The sequence below is a fragment of the Cyprinodon tularosa genome, unplaced genomic scaffold (assembly GCF_016077235.1).
Source record: "Cyprinodon tularosa strain WSP-4 unplaced genomic scaffold, ASM1607723v1 ctg1, whole genome shotgun sequence".
NCBI classification, from domain to species: domain Eukaryota; kingdom Metazoa; phylum Chordata; class Actinopteri; order Cyprinodontiformes; family Cyprinodontidae; genus Cyprinodon; species Cyprinodon tularosa.
This window is the reverse complement of record NW_024037781.1, coordinates 196876-209093: the sequence shown is the minus strand read 5'-3', so window position 1 is coordinate 209093 and position 12218 is coordinate 196876. Positions and strand designations below refer to the sequence as shown.

The 12218-nt window shown below is 35.6% G+C and overlaps 1 long non-coding RNA gene across 1 annotated transcript in view; it reads right to left on the bottom strand.

Moving 5' to 3' along the window:
• LOC119771272 overlaps nucleotides 1-1713 on the bottom strand; it is a 94119-nt gene extending 92406 nt beyond the window's left edge. The window contains exon 1 of the long non-coding RNA XR_005280620.1: nucleotides 1637-1713. This is a non-coding gene — a long non-coding RNA (uncharacterized LOC119771272). The remainder of the gene's footprint in view (nucleotides 1-1636) is intronic.
• Between the last annotated feature and the right edge of the window lie 10505 nt (nucleotides 1714-12218).

Sequence of the window (12218 nt, the reverse complement as noted above, 5' to 3'; positions counted from 1 at the left end):
TATTGGCTACAATTGCTAGAAACTCACATCCTCATTAATATATAAGGAATTTGCCTGGAAAAAATGTAATTCCCTTCTTTAAAAACACCAGCTCAACAAGTTGGAGGTGTAGATAATTCAGGCTAGAGATCATTTGGATCATTTTCACATCTTCTACCATATCCGTTACTCTGACTTGCTTTCTTACTGGAGCAAATTCAACAAAGTTTGGAAAGTGTTCTTGGAACCAACCTTGTCCTAAATTTTTTAACTATGTTCCTGGGCAAAGAACAAATTGTATAAAAGAGTTCTACAAAACATCTATGTTTAATATAATGCTAGTGGTCAGGCAAAAGCAGTGACTATGAAGCGGATGTGTTGAAACGCCTACATTAAAAGACTGGATAAAAGGGACCCAATTCAGATGGAGAAACTGGCTGATGATTCGCATTGAATATTCAAAGAACGCTGCAAATTATGGAGGAATTTTAATGGACAGCAGGTGTGAAACATTTGAAAAGTGAAGGTTACCCATCAATTGCTTTGCTATTCTGTTCTGTCCAGACAACAACAGTTACCTTAAGACGGTAAAAAATAAATAAATTCCCAAGATCAAAATATTTCAGTATATTCAAACCATCTGAAATGTAGTACTCTTTAGTGAGAAAGATTATTCCAGGTGAGAAACTAAAACTAAATTCAGAATTCTATTTTGAATTCTGAATTTAATTTAAGAATTCTTAATTGACTCTCAGAATCACTAGAATTCTGACTTGACTAAGAATTCTTCCTTGACTTTCAAAATTCTAACTGGAATTCTGACTTTAATCTCAGAATTCTAACTAGAATTCTGACTTGACTCTCCGAATTCTAACTAGAATTCTGACTTGACTCTCCGAATTCTAACTAGAATTCTGACTTGACTCTCCGAATTCTAACTAGAATTCTGACTTGACTCTCCGAATTCTAACTAGAATTCTGACTTGACTCTCAGAATTCTAACTAGAATTCTGACTTGACTCTCAGAATTCTAACTTGACTCTCAGCACTGGAAAAAAAATCAAAATCTAGATAAGTCATTTTTTTCTTAAAATAAGTGCATTTGTTCTTAAATTGAGAAGCTAAAACAGACATTTTGCCAATGGAACAAGACGGTTTACATTTAAATAAGGAAACACAATTGCATTTTTCTTATTTCAAGTGCATTTTATCTAAATATCTTATTTTAAGAGTAAAAATACTCATTCTATTGGCAAATCATCTCATTAACCTGCTCAAATTAAGTGTAAATTCACTCAATTTGAGAAATATTTACCTATTTTTAGATCGTTTTTCCAGTGAGAATTCTAACTAGATTTCTGACTTGGCTCTCGGAATTCTAACTAGATTTCTGACTTGGCTCTCCGAATTCTAACTAGATTTCTGACTTGGCTCTCCGAATTCTAACTAGAATTCTGACTTGACTCTCCGAATTCTAACTAGAATTCGGACTTTAATCTCAGAATTAAAGTTAATCATATAATTTTTTCTCATATCATACTGAAATACATTTTAAAAACCAGGTAACTTTTTTATTTTTCAGTGGCCCTAATCCTCTTCTGTATATGCATCATCCGCAGCAGATATAAAAATAAAATAGTGACTTAATTTCACTTACATGTTTTTCAATCCGGTCTGACTCCTCCAATGAAGTTGTTGAAGATCCTTCCTTATCTTGCTTTCTCTGGTTATTAATCTGAAATCATGAGCGAGAAAATCTCTGTAGTTTTTATTATGATTTTATGACTTTACATTTTCTAATTTAGTATACATACCATAGTAAAAAAATAAACTGGTGTTTGTTTGTTTCTTTATCGTTAATCCGTGTTTTGTCCAGCTTGTTTTTTTGGTTATTTTGATAGAACTCTAATCAAAGTTGCGCTGCTTTCACCTGCGTTTGTATGGAGAGATATTTGTGCCATCGGTTTGAGCGCGCAGGAACCAATCCGAGCGCGCAGTGAGACAACACGCGCGCGCGCAAAACCGGTCTGGCGCGCGCTCAACTCTGAAAAACCCTCTCAACACACTGTTCTCGCGCTCAGTTTCATCTCTGCGCGTGCTCGAATCCGTCTCTGCTCGCGCTTGCTCTCCTGCTCTCTCTCCGCGCTCAACACCAGCTGTGCGCTCGGCTGTTTCTCCGCTCGCTCGACTCTCTGCGCTCGCAACTTCAGCAATGTATGTAAATGAACCATACCATCAGCCAATCACACTCAGCTTCTTTTCATCCAATGAAAGCATTCCTTCCTTCTTCTTCTTTTCTATCATGGCGGTTCGCAAGCAACTTCAAGGTGCATACCGCCACCTACTGTTCATGAGTGTGTAGCAACATTGTTTTACATCTATTAAATTCTATTTTTTAATTTTGCATTCTGAAGATAACTAAATAATGCTTTCCTTAATCTATAAACATCCTTTATATTTCCTTTATTTCCCAATAATCCTTTAAGACTCCATTCTTGGCCTGTCATTTCAACTACTCTTCTCAATTTTTCCCTTTCAGCAGGGGCGGATCCAGGATTTTTCAAAGGGGGGTGCGCACCTAAGGGTCATGGGGTCACGGGGTCAAGGGTCACGGGGTCACAGGTCAAGACAATGTGAGGCTAAAAGACCAAAGAATACCATCTTCACTCTTTCACACTACCCTAATTATTCATCCAAGGGTTTTTAATTGATAATTTTAATGGATGAACATAAGTAGAATTAGCATGATTACATTATTGTAATTAAAAAAGGATCTCTCGGTTTTTAAAGCATGCACAAGGTTAAAAGGTAGTTTGAAGAAAAAAATGATCATCAACAATTAATCAAACAAGGAGATTCTTTATTTCCAGAAATGATATTTACACAGAACATGAAATAAAAAAAAACCCAAGGACTTTGGTTCAAGTATAGTTCAAGTAAGACAAAGGAGTTTTTTAATATATTTTAACAAGATAAACTGTTGAAAAACAAAAAAAAAAACAAAGTTAAACCGCACAAAGAATATTGTTCTCTACTACAAACTTTATGATGACGATAATTGGTTTACAAATGTCAGCCTTCTGGGATGCTTCTGGGCAAATATGTCTATGATTTTGTTGATGTCTAACTGAATGTCCTTGTGCACATACAAAAAAAGCAAAGCCACAAACCTTTCCTGTCCCGTTGTTGAACTCAGCAAAGTTTTCACTGCTTTAAGACCCGAGTTAGCACTTTCCACAGAAGCACTGGTAACAGGTATGACTGACAGAAGGTGAAGAATCATATAAATGTTTGGGTAGCACTTCATATTTGTTATCTTTAGAATTTCAGGGAGAGAGCTGGGTTTTTCCACTGATGATGACCACTTTGTGTGCCACAACTTCACTTCCTGCCTGAATGTTGATCCTGACGGTAGATCATCTTTATATGATGTAAAAATGATAAAAAGTCATACTTTTCCAGCCAGTCCCTCTGGCATGTTCTTTTGGTCACCCCACTGGCTCTTCGGTTGCCTTTAAATTCTCTGGCAGGGAAACTGAAAGATTTGGGTGGTTTTCTGGTCTGAAGAAGCTGGAATTTTCCAGAGTCATCCATTTCACTAATCCGGTCCTTAGCCTTTGATATATCTGTAATAAGATTGATATTTACATTGTCAATTTTGTATGGATGCTGCTGGAGTTGTAAATTTGCCTACATGAAGCTTTTGTATAGTCTTGCTTTATTATGAAATAATTATTATGAAATGTAAGATTTCAAGATTAAGCAAAAAAGTCAATCGTGTAAAACAAAAACAAAATTAGTTGTTTTGACATTGAAAAAAATACAACTATTACTACTACTATAAATACTACTATATTTCGTAAGTTGTTTGGGGCAAATCCGCTTGGTTGAGCGCCGGCTCTTCAGTTGTCTTTACACGAAACACGGTCCTTGTTGTTCATCTGGAAAATAAAATAATTTTTGTGATCAGGGGAACCTTGTAATCTCAGGAGGAGCCACAAAACAATTTAATGTTGTGTTTTTATAGTAAATTATTAAATTCACCGAACACATATCACCAGGTGCACAAAACTGAATATACTTAAAAGTAAATTGTATTTTTATTGTAAAATATTAAATGCACTGAAAACAAATAACACCAGATTTGTAGTTATCATATCACAATGTTAACAAGACTCCCTTAGACTCCAAGCATGTGCTTAGAGCATTCATTGATTTGGATCCTTACCAATTGATAAAAGTTAGTAATGTTTTCATAAAGGATACCATTCTTATTTTAACAGTACAACACATGTGGTACAGGTTTAGACCCAAAAATACATACTACAAAATAACTATTGTATGCATGTCAATGGCAACTAATGTTGCTTATTTTTGTTAATTGTACACTCTTTTTATTACTTATCAAACACTGCAATTTAACTTTCCCGTTACTGGTTAAAGTATTCCTACCATTGCATTACTTTGCAACTTTAGACAACTTGTTTATCAACAATCAACAATGTTGATAATGTTTTCTCATTATCAACATTTTCTAGCAATCATCATACCTTTTATCGGTGTGTCTCCAATATCTGAACGTTCATACAGGTCAACGCTGTGGTCATTTTGTGCCAGGTCCACTGAAGAATAGAAAACAAGATATAAACATTTCAATCTGTGTTATTTAGATTATAGATGTAAGCCTATAGGAAATAAAGTGATAAAGTTGGTTTCTACTTACCCTTCTGTTGGATTGGACCAGAATCTTAAAAGAGATGGTTGTCTGGTTTTCTTGTTTGGCCTTAAATCTTCCAGGTCTCCTCGTTCTCGCAAAGACGCCATTGTGGTATGGCAAGCCGATTGGGCCAATAATCGTCCGTACAATAACGCGCAGTTCCAACCGATATTTTACGCGAGCGCGCGTTTTTTACGTCACCGCACGTTTCCAGCCAGAAGGCGCGGTGACGTAAAAAACGCGCGCTCGCGTAAAATACGGGTTGGAACCTCGCGTTATTGTACGGAAGATTATTGGCCCAATTGGCTTGCCATATCCCAAAGGGGGGTGCGCGCGCCCCCGCCTGAATCCGCGCCTGTTCAGGTTCATATGTTTTACAGTTCATTAATATGTAAGCATTCGTTCCAAATACTACATCCGGTTAGATGAAAAAAAAAAAAATAAATAAATAAAAACACAATCAGGAAAATCAAACTACTCTTACAGTTATTTTGTCAACATTCCTAAGATAGTACTATAAAATATCTTGAATTATCTCAAATAAACTTCAGTAAAACAGTTATTAGATCATTGCCTCATCCATCTCTTTTACCTGCTATTGACATGGATTTAAATTTGCTGTTTTAAAAGAAAAATAAGGAGGATATTTCAGGTTCAAGTATGGTTCAACAGTATATAGATAATGTTTTGGATCATATTGGCCTTACTCTTAGCTTTTGTGGCGGGTGTTTCTTCTTTTTGTTGTTTTTTATGGAGGTTGGCAAACAACAATTACCGCCACCAACTGAAAAATCCTGTTTATCAAATTATTCTTTTTAATATATATAATAAAGAATAACCCTCTTATTTAGAGTCCATCTGTAAAAGGTCTTCTAAATAATAATTGTTAAATTTCAGATCAGGTCTGCTGTCTGAATAATTGCGTTTAAATTAATATAACAGTCGCTGATCTAAAATCAGAGCAAACTAAACTTCTTAATGGAACGATTTCTTCAATCCATTGTAAGGCCAATATGATCCAAAACATTTCTCCTTTGTAGGCTGAATTCCATCACTGATTCTTTTACCCGATTTAAAAATAAATTATGAAACTAAAACAAAACACCATTCCTAATATTGGAATATTTTGAAGCATCCATAAAAAATTTAACATATCCATAATATTTTTTATCTATATATTGTTGAACCATACTGGAACCTGAAATATCCTCCTTATTTTTCTTTTAAAACATCAAATTTAAATCCATGTCAATAGCAGGTAAAAGAGATGGATGAGGCAATGATCTAATAACTGTTTTACTGAAGTTTATTTGAGATAATTCAAGATATTTTATAGTACTATCTTAGGAATGTTGACAAAATAACTGTAAGAGTTGTTTGATTTTCCTGATTGTGTTTTTATTTATTTATGTATTTTTTTCATCTAACCGGATGTAGTATTTGGAACGAATGCTTACATATTAATGAACTGTAAAACATATGAACCTGAAAGGGAAAAATTGAGAAGAGTAGTTGAAATGACAGGCCAAGAATGGAGTCTTAAAGGATTATTGGGAAATAAAGGAAATATAAAGGATGTTTATAGATTAAGGAAAGCATTATTTAGTTATCTTCAGAATGCAAAATTAAAAAATAGAATTGAATAGCTGTAAAACAATGTTGCTACACACTCATGAACAGTAGGTGGCGGTATGCACCTTAAAGTTGCTTGCGATCCGCCATGATAGAAAAGAAGAAGAAGGAAGGAATGCTTTCATTGGATGAAAAGAAGCTGAGTGTGATTGGCTGATGGTATGGTTCATTTACATACATTGCTGAAGTTGCGAGCGCAGAGAGTCGAGCGAGCGGAGAAACAGCCGAGCGCACAGCTGGTGTTGAGCGCGGAGATATGGAGAGATATTTGTGCCATCGGTTTGAGCGCGCAGGAACCAATCCGAGCGCGCAGTGAGACAACACGCGCGCGCGCAAAACCGGTCTGGCGCGCGCTCAACTCTGAAAAACCCTCTCAACACACTGTTCTCGCGCTCAGTTTCATCTCTGCGCGTGCTCGAATCCGTCTCTGCTCCCGCTTGCTCTCCTGCTCTCTCTCCGCGCTCAACACCAGCTGTGCACTCGGCTGTTTCTCCGCTCGCTCGACTCTCTGCGCTCGCAACTTCAGCAATGTATGTAAATGAACCATACCATCAGCCAATCACACTCAGCTTCTTTTCATCCAATGAAAGCATTCCTTCCTTCTTCTTCTTTTCTATCATGGCGGTTCGCAAGCAACTTCAAGGTGCATACCGCCACCTACTGTTCATGAGTGTGTAGCAACATTGTTTTACATCTATTAAATTCTATTTTTTAATTTTGCATTCTGAAGATAACTAAATAATGCTTTCCTTAATCTATAAACATCCTTTATATTTCCTTTATTTCCCAATAATCCTTTAAGACTCCATTCTTGGCCTGTCATTTCAACTACTCTTCTCAATTTTTCCCTTTCAGCAGGGGCGGATCCAGGATTTTTCAAAGGGGGGTGCGCACCTAAGGGTCATGGGGTCACGGGGTCAAGGGTCACGGGGTCACAGGTCAAGACAATGTGAGGCTAAAAGACCAAAGAATACCATCTTCACTCTTTCACACTACCCTAATTATTCATCCAAGGGTTTTTAATTGATAATTTTAATGGATGAACATAAGTAGAATTAGCATGATTACATTATTGTAATTAAAAAAGGATCTCTCGGTTTTTAAAGCATGCACAAGGTTAAAAGGTAGTTTGAAGAAAAAAATGATCATCAACAATTAATCAAACAAGGAGATTCTTTATTTCCAGAAATGATATTTACACAGAACATGAAATAAAAAAAAAACCAAGGACTTTGGTTCAAGTATAGTTCAAGTAAGACAAAGGAGTTTTTTAATATATTTTAACAAGATAAACTGTTGAAAAACAAAAAAAAAAACAAAGTTAAACCGCACAAAGAATATTGTTCTCTACTACAAACTTTATGATGACGATAATTGGTTTACAAATGTCAGCCTTCTGGGATGCTTCTGGGCAAATATGTCTATGATTTTGTTGATGTCTAACTGAATGTCCTTGTGCACATACAAAAAAAGCAAAGCCACAAACCTTTCCTGTCCCGTTGTTGAACTCAGCAAAGTTTTCACTGCTTTAAGACCCGAGTTAGCACTTTCCACAGAAGCACTGGTAACAGGTATGACTGACAGAAGGTGAAGAATCATATAAATGTTTGGGTAGCACTTCATATTTGTTATCTTTAGAATTTCAGGGAGAGAGCTGGGTTTTTCCACTGATGATGACCACTTTGTGTGCCACAACTTCACTTCCTACCTGAATGTTGATCCTGACGGTAGATCATCTTTATATGATGTAAAAATGATAAAAAGTCATACTTTTCCAGCCAGTCCCTCTGGCATGTTCTTTTGGTCACCCCACTGGCTCTTCGGTTGCCTTTAAATTCTCTGGCAGGGAAACTGAAAGATTTGGGTGGTTTTCTGGTCTGAAGAAGCTGGAATTTTCCAGAGTCATCCATTTCACTAATCCGGTCCTTGGCCTTTGAAACATCTGTAATAAGATTGATATTTACATTGTCAATTTTGTATGGATGCTGCTGGAGTTGTAAATTTGCCTACATGAAGCTTTTGTATAGTCTTGCTTTATTATGAAATAATTATTATGAAATGTAAGATTTCAAGATTAAGCAAAAAAGTCAATCGTGTAAAACAAAAACAAAATTAGTTGTTTTGACATTGAAAAAAATACAACTATTACTACTACTATAAATACTACTATATTTCGTAAGTTGTTTGGGGCAAATCCGCTTGGTTGAGCGCCGGCTCTTCAGTGGTCTTTACACGAAACACGGTCCTTGTTGTTCATCTGGAAAATAAAATAATTTTTGTGATCAGGGGAACCTTGTAATCTCAGGAGGAGCCACAAAACAATTTAATGTTGTGTTTTTATAGTAAATTATTAAATTCACCGAACACATATCACCAGGTGCACAAAACTGAATATACTTAAAAGTAAATTGTATTTTTATTGTAAAATATTAAATGCACTGAAAACAAATAACACCAGATTTGTAGTTATCATATCACAATGTTAACAAGACTCCCTTAGACTCCAAGCATGTGCTTAGAGCATTCATTGATTTGGATCCTTACCAATTGATAAAAGTTAGTAATGTTTTCATAAAGGATACCATTCTTATTTTAACAGTACAACACATGTGGTACAGGTTTAGACCCAAAAATACATACTACAAAATAACTATTGTATGCATGTCAATGGCAACTAATGTTGCCTATTTTTGTTAATTGTACACTCTTTTTATTACTTATCAAACACTGCAATTTAACTTTCCCGTTACTGGTTAAAGTATTCCTACCATTGCATTACTTTGCAACTTTAGACAACTTGTTTATCAACAATCAACAATGTTGATAATGTTTTCTCATTATCAACATTTTCTAGCAATCATCATACCTTTTATCTGTGTGTCTCCAATATCTGAACGTTCATACAGGTCAACGCTGTGGTCATTTTGTGCCAGGTCCACTGAAGAATAGAAAACAAGATATAAACATTTCAATCTGTGTTATTTAGATTATAGATGTAAGCCTATAGGAAATAAAGTGATAAAGTTGGTTTCTACTTACCCTTCTGTTGGATTGGACCAGAATCTTAAAAGAGATGGTTGTCTGGTTTTCTTGTTTGGCCTTAAATCTTCCAGGTCTCCTCGTTCTCGCAAAGACGCCATTGTGGTATGGCAAGCCGATTGGGCCAATAATCGTCCGTACAATAACGCGCAGTTCCAACCGATATTTTACGCGAGCGCGCGTTTTTTACGTCACCGCACGTTTCCAGCCAGAAGGCGCGGTGACGTAAAAAACGCGCGCTCGCGTAAAATACGGGTTGGAACCTCGCGTTATTGTACGGAAGATTATTGGCCCAATTGGCTTGCCATATCCCAAAGGGGGGTGCGCGCGCCCCCGCCTGAATCCGCGCCTGTTCAGGTTCATATGTTTTACAGTTCATTAATATGTAAGCATTCGTTCCAAATACTACATCCGGTTAGATGAAAAAAAAATAAATAAATAAATAAAAACACAATCAGGAAAATCAAACTACTCTTACAGTTATTTTGTCAACATTCCTAAGATAGTACTATAAAATATCTTGAATTATCTCAAATAAACTTCAGTAAAACAGTTATTAGATCATTGCCTCATCCATCTCTTTTACCTGCTATTGACATGGATTTAAATTTGCTGTTTTAAAAGAAAAATAAGGAGGATATTTCAGGTTCAAGTATGCTTACATATTAATGAACTGTAAAACATATGAACCTGAAAGGGAAAAATTGAGAAGAGTAGTTGAAATGACAGGCCAAGAATGGAGTCTTAAAGGATTATTGGGAAATAAAGGAAATATAAAGGATGTTTATAGATTAAGGAAAGCATTATTTAGTTATCTTCAGAATGCAAAATAAAAAAATAGAATTGAATAGCTGTAAAACAATGTTGCTACACACTCATGAACAGTAGGTGGCGGTATGCACCTTAAAGTTGCTTGCGATCCGCCATGATAGAAAAGAAGAAGAAGGAAGGAATGCTTTCATTGGATGAAAAGAAGCTGAGTGTGATTGGCTGATGGTATGGTTCATTTACATACATTGCTGAAGTTGCGAGCGCAGAGAGTCGAGCGAGCGGAGAAACAGCCGAGCGCACAGCTGGTGTTGAGCGCGGAGATGAAACTGAGCGCGAGAACAGTGTGTTGAGAGGGTTTTTCAGAGTTGAGCGCGCGCCAGACCGGTTTTGCGCGCGCGCGTGTTGTCTCACTGCGCGCTCGGATTGGTTCCTGCGCGCTCAAACCGATGGCACAAATTTCTCTCCATACGTTTGGTTAAGCTGCAATACACTTTTCCATATATGGGTAGATGAGTTTAGCGACCACGGAAAAACAGAGGGGCGCTGTTGAGCAAATTCCGCCTTAAATGTGCTTCTGGGTTTAAAAGAAATACAATAGGGAAAATGTGTATTTTTACAGTTTATTGTTGAACTAATATTTTATTTGACATCGTGTGTAATTTAGAGGTGAAAGGAGAGAAAACTATTGCTTAAATTCGAAAAAAAATAAATAAAAACGGAAAATTATGGCACGAGTATGTATCTACCCCTCATTAATTGGCTTGAAAAGTAAACTAAGTTTACAATTACTTATCTTAGCAAAAAAGCTTTAATGGAAGTGTGTTAATGTTTGGCAATATTATGGAAATAGTTGACAGGCAACATCCTGAATGGGATTACACAAAAAACTGGTCAGTTTTCAGAACTTTGTAGATATTCTTTTATTCTCATAGACTAAAGTTTTCATTTGGATTTAGAACTTCATTGACGGTCTGACAGGTGAAATAAATAAAGATTGACAGTTATTATAACCTTTGCAATCATCATCAATACAGGTTCACATGAGACATTTACAGCAGTTACAGATAAATACATAAGATAGAGTTAATCACTGCCATAATTGATCATATAGCTAATCACACATGGGTTAAACTGGTAGAAATCCAAGAGAAACTACTCTTTAGAAGAGATCTGATGTAGCGAGCCAAGGTCAAGTATAAAACAGGTATTTACAATAAAAGCAAAAGTTTAAAAAAAGATACCAATAAAAAAAATTGAATAAATTCTACAATAAATTGCATAATGACATCATAAATAGAGAAATTTTCCAGTGTAGTATTGCTTTAACTTTGGTTTTGCAAAGAAAAACTTCTGATTGACAAAATCCCATTGTTTGACTCAAACAAGTGAGTCAGAGTTTGAGGTTTCAGATACTAAATTGACAATATTAGACAAACCTGCACTTTGGAACAGTTCATGGAAATCTCTAAACGCTTAAGCACTTTAATAACATCTGAGAAATATTCAGTTTTTCACAAAAGTAGAGAAAAATGTTCCATTTAGTGGTTTATCTAGAGTGTGACCCAAGTAAAAATCATGTCTTTTTATCTATTTATCGAGTTATTGATAGCTAGAAGTAATCCACTTACCTAAAACTTGGACAGAAAAACAGCAAACTGATGAAAAAGTGTTTGCTTAAGAGGCAGTGGAGGTTGGTATAACATTTTAAGCACCTTTTTAATATTGCTTGAATTATAAAATAATAAATATGTGTTTATTTTGAGCAGGAAAAAAATGTCAGTTATGTTAAAATCCTGAGTTATTCTAAAGCCCAAACGTTTATTTAGATGCTTTAAAAGTTAATAAGTTCAGGTAAAGGTCATTAAAATCCTAAAAAGTATTCTAAGTTCCTGCTATATAAAATTCATTTATTCTACTTTTTTTTGGTCCCAAAACATAATCCGGTTACAATTAAAACTAGGGCTGAACAATTTTGCGTAAAAATCATAATTGCAATTATTTTCAACCAATATTGCGATTTTATTGCGATAATCCTTTGCACTAAGCACAACTATGTCTATGTTTTACTCCAGGGTTTCAG